Here is a 6000-nt window from a genome sequence, read left to right on the forward strand (position 1 = left end):
TCCATCTCCTCCACCTTCTCTCTCCGCAGCTATCTCAAACAAAAGAACAAATCAAGTAACGAAGTAACAACTAACAACACTGGATAAGTTTCAAGCTCTACAGAATTGATCAGTAGTAAACCACACATACATATTCAACACTCTTTCAAGGTCTCACCATGAATTCTCATTCTGATCTCTGTTTACCACATTATGTGATAGAAGGAAAGAAGATGTAGAGTGTGTGAATAAAGAGAGTTACTGTAATCTTACAATGAGCATTACTATCCTATCCCATCTCACTCCGCCACACGAGACAATACCATACCAAACCATCATACAGCGTACCCCATTTTCAAAAATTCAAGAAACCAAGACCATAACGAAGAATGAGGAATTCTATTCTTGACATATCACCCAAGTATCACATCTACAGCTAATTCTAGATCCCAACTTACCATGTTTCCACAACTCGATTATCCTGATGGATCATCTTGTTGCTTCTCTCTTTGTACCTGCGTACTATATATCTAGTTCATCTGTGTATCCAACTTTGGAAGTATGTTCAGCATTCTTTGATTAAAATCCGATTTCTTCCCCGATCTTTTCTAAACGAAAACTTGAGGCATGGCATGGTGACTACCAAACTCCCAGCTTCCCAGCCCACTCGGGACGCAAATCCCCTGCTCTACCCCCTTATCCGATCACACAGCTTTCATACCCTATTCCCACCCCTTAACACCCAAATTCTCTCCCGAAATCCCCGCTCTTTCCCACATTCCCTTCCGATCCCACCACCGCAAACCTCTCCCATCTCCGACCCACCATTTCCCTCCCAAAAAGCCGTGTAACGCGACCTATCCCATTCCCCATTCCCACCACGATCCCATCTTGATACGTGCTGCATTACCGTCCCATCTAGTCTCATCTACATACATATTGTCCATCCGTACATCCCTACCCATCGCTCACATGCCAGATGGCAGATACCGATCGAGTTTCCACCACCGCACCGCACTGTACCGAGTACCTGATTCCTAGCTTCTAGTATCCCATGTGTCGCACCAAAAATCGGGAATGACACCCGAAGCCAAGATCTTTGACCGATCAAAAGTCGCAACACAGCACTCTATATATGTAAATATAAATAAAGCCAAGAAACAACAGAGAACACAACACCGCAGCGAGTTCACATCCCGAATTCCGTACCACGATGAAAACCCGATCCCAGATAAAGCAAGCAAGCAAGATGAAGCAAGACGCGAGAGAAAAGCAGACTGGTTGCGCAAAGAAAGGGAAGAAGGTACCGAAGACGCATGGTTGTCTAATCATGTGATAAGATATGATATATGACATGCCGTAAACGGCTTTTTGTCCAGGAGTCCTTGCACGGGAACCTCGGGAACGGAGGATCGAGTCGAGGAGCTGAAATGGCTTCCCGACTTGACCCTGTCCAGATTTCAGACACGAGAAAGAGCGTTGCACGATAACGATAAGCGTGTCGTGCGTGTGAACAAACGGTGGAGTATCACCTATGTATAGTGGAGCTCTTCCTTGCTCCCGCAAGCCAAATAGACCAGCACCAGAAACTAAGCCAGCTAGCAAGCCCGCCTTGATAAACTCGAAACAAGGGTTTCCGAACAGCGTAAATGAATCTGCTTTTCATCTCGCTATAGCTATTGCTATGGCTAGCTAGACCCGGCCATTTCACAACTCTTCGACGTGAATTTATTTGGAACCGAGATTCATTACAGAAAAGGCACCAGGTACAAGCGCATCGCGCGAATACCAAGCCACGAACTCGTGCAAAGAAACACAGTAGCAATAAAATAATACTCCGTAGTGACCTCTTAGCCAACGTGGCTCACCGGATAACAATATACCGGCATAAAAGACGCATTTGGCTTCTCTCCAGAGAGCCATACACAAATCGATCATCAGATCCACCACAACTGGTACATTAATCACGGTGCCTGCACACTCTGCAGAAAGAGTGCGTGAAGAACAAGCGACGCAATCGATACTTCGATGCATATTCATCGCCTGCCCAAAGTCTTGGAAAAGCGCCATCCACGTGACGAACGTCTGCGTTGTTCTTGCACATGTTATTCAGGCGGTCCCAGGGCAGGAAAGTTGCGCATTAAGCGATGGGAAAATGGGTGAAGAGGCATTTCATCAAAGGCATGAATGCGTGGAGGCTGCAGTAAGACAAATCCCGGTCTCTTATTGCAGAATTGTGCGACGACTTGGACGGAACGCTGCCCGGTAATTTCTTCACGGAAAGGTATGCGGGAGGAAGGGGTGAGCCCGATGGTTTTGGTAATGGGAGGAGGCGGGAGAGATATTTGGGAGCACGCGTTCGACGAGATTTCTCTGGTGTTCTTCAAACCAATCATCAGGATGAAGAATTCTACCCACCCAATCCAAGATTCCCTTCTCATCCCCACACACCCAAGAAAAGCGATGCTTGCTCTCTCGCTCGCCCGAAGCTTCAACAGGTTGGTTGTACGGGATCCATGGATACCCATCTATCCGCAGGGAAAAAACAGACCTAGACGGTATGATGATAAAAGATTATCTAAGGATTTGTTTGATACCCTTGATTCGATTGGTATTATTTGTGATTGATTTATTATAGAATTTATTGGAATGATGAATTTTGACCTTTCTTCTCCTGTGAATAACCTACATTACATACTTCTTCGTACATACCATACCTCCCCTCCATACATCCCCTCCATACATCACAAACGCACGGTCATTCCCTCATTCTACGAATAGATCATCTCGTGGTCTATGCAAGCTCTCTCTATTTGAGGATGCTCTACTCCGTATACATACTTCGTACATACAGGCGACCTCGGATACAGAGGTGATCAAATCAATGATCAAATCAATGATCAAATCAATGATCAAAGATGACCTCAATGATGAGACTCCGTTTCGGAAATCTAAAATCTGATTGGAATAGCATCGGAATGTGGCAATACTTACTGATACAATACCCTCTTTTTCTTCAATGTTGCAATCCTTTTGTAACCGTGGTTGTGGTGGCGATCCGACGACGACATCATACCATGCAATATCTATCCCCCACCTCCCCTCCCCTACGCAAAAAAAAGTCAATTCCATCACATCAACCATTGATCTTGATTTTTGTACCGGTAATACATACATGCATGCATGAATAAATGAATGAATGAATACATACATACATACATACATATATACGTTTCTCATCCAGATTTCCAATCCCCATCCAATCGGAGATAAGACTGTATTCTATATGAAATTATATAAATTTCCTGCACTTAAGATCATTAGGTACACCAATGCCCATCCCAATTGTGATATATGATAGAAAAGTTCTACACAGCCAACATCGTATCAATTAGATACTTCTTGCTATGAGAGTAAGATCATTACCATCATGACCTTTCGATCTCAACATCCATCTCAAGCCAGCCACAAGGAGGCAAGTAAGTAAGTAGTCCGAGATGCATATATACACATGAGGTAGTATTTCCATCCATCTCGTCACCATGATATTTGGACATTGACTGATCAGCAGAAGATCCATGAACTCTCTTGTTCTCTACTCGTAGCTACGAATAGTAGGTATGGATAGTAAGGATAGCATCTTCCATCTACCCCGCTTCCTCCCAAGGGGCAATGCAAAGAAAAGAAAATCAATAGTTACTACGATAGGTAATTAGCAAATGCACACCACCACGAAACGAAATCAACCATCCCAAACAAGAGAGAGAAGATGATAATCCTTCACCCATCCGTTTCCGGTCTCCTACAGAGAGAGATACATATCTAGTACACACATACCTCCATTCGATTTCCATCAACCCGTCCGCCTTCACGAAACGTGAAAAGTTGGTGCACGCTGCACCGCCGTTGAAACCCAAAGCGAAAACGTATGATGTCGTCACTGTACCTACCGAGTCGAGATGTTGGGTGTGCGGGTTAGAGTTCCATTACATAGGTAGGTACACACACACATACAGACAAACTTTTACTATCAAGATTTTGGCATTTGGTGTTGATGGTTTTCTGGGGGTTTCTCACGATGCATCTTAGGTAGAGTAACTCGGTAAATGATCTGAGAGATGATGAATAATGAATGATAGATCTCTGATCATTCAGCTAGAATATCCCATTCGTTGTTGGCTATATGAGTTTCTGTAGCTATACATAACTAGCAGAATAACAAGATCTTACACACCATTAAACAAGCCATCTAAAACATGATATTTTGAATAGGTAGTAAATACACCAATCCATCACTCATACCCACAGATAAGTACCTAGTATCCCAACACAAAAGACACACATTCATGCCCTCACCTTCCTTTCCTCACCTGCTGTACTCAGCGCGGTCGCAGCACCACAAACCCAAATCGTCGTCTAGAATCCCAGTCCATCAAGTAAGTAATTTAGCAATACATCTATCTATCTATTCCTGCAGCCAGTATTCATGCAATCCTCCCTCACCATAATATCCCAAGCTAAGCTCTCACCCAACTTCAGATACGCCTATTTCTTTTCTTTCCCTATTTTCCTCGCCCCTGAACGTCTCACTACAGTCGACCTATCCTGTCAGCTCGAAATTCATGGATGGACACCTGCATATGATTTCTGCACACGTAAGGTTAGACACGGTAATCTACCTCTATCTTTTTCCGAGCGTGGAGATTTGAGAGGAGTTATTCATGGTACCTGGTGGAGGTAAGTTGGTTTTGCTTTGGGAGATCTGGATGGTGTGTATGTATGTATGTGTATACTTTATATCACAATATAGCATCTGAAAATTAAATATCTACCTCCCTAGGAGAAATTCATCACGAGTATGGATCTTGGTATAGATACCTAGATAGACAACTGGATGAATTGTTCCGTGATCAATAAGCAAGCAAGTACAAGAGTCTGTCTAATCATTCACTTGGAATCCCATCTAAATCTAAATCTAAATCTAAATCTAAATCTAAATCCAAACAAGTCTCAACTCAGATCTAGATCTCCCTTTCGATACCTACCCTACCTATACCGCAGAAATGAAAATGATACAAATATGAATATGAATACAAACAAACAAATAAACGAATAACCACAATACATATCTTCACCATAATTGATTTTCTCGCACGTCATCTAGTCTACGGAGTCTAGTCTGGTCCTCTTGAATGTGGATTGGTATGATACTTACTTTCCGTACATAGGTGCTCGCTTTTATTCAATCAATCAATCAATCAATCAACGATACAAAGCCTCCCTCCCCTCCCCTCTCCCCCTCTCCCCCTCCCCTCGGTTCCCCTCTCACCTATCCACTCCACCTACCTCGGACAATAGAATAAGTCACGAGTACAACGTTAGAAAAGCTAATACATACTCCGTATTTAGATGACATGGATAAGATATGGATAACAGGGGCTGTGAATACTCATTCATTCATTCATTTATTTATTCATTCAATGAAGAAAATTCACGAAAGAAAGAAAATTCACGAAAGAGGAAGAAGAAGGAGACGAGAAAATGAGAAAATGTGGAAATGAGAGAAAGGGGAATGAATTGGTAGAAGATGGATGGATGGATGTATATGTGGTATTAGATATAGATATAGATATGGATGTATATGTAACCTTATGTGAATGTATATGTATATGTATGTGTATAGAATATCTATCTGACAATGGCTTCGAGATTCGCAATTGACATTTCTGTTCCTGATTTTGAGTAACCCATGGTGGTCGACCAGCTATGGCTAGTTGTGTTTTATTGTTATCATTCTTATTAATATATTGATATATTGATATGTACATTTGATCGATTCAAACTTCTTCAATTGTAATTCCTCTTATTGGATTTTCTGGTTAGAACTATGTATATGGATATAAATAGTAGTCGTTATTTATATATGAATAGACAAAGTATCTGATATCAAACAATACACTTTACACTTTACACTTTACACTTCACACTCCATACAACATATTAATACCTACATATCACCAT

The sequence above is a fragment of the Botrytis deweyae genome, assembly GCF_014898535.1.
Source record: "Botrytis deweyae strain B1 chromosome Unknown BDEW_014, whole genome shotgun sequence".
NCBI lineage: Eukaryota > Fungi > Ascomycota > Leotiomycetes > Helotiales > Sclerotiniaceae > Botrytis > Botrytis deweyae.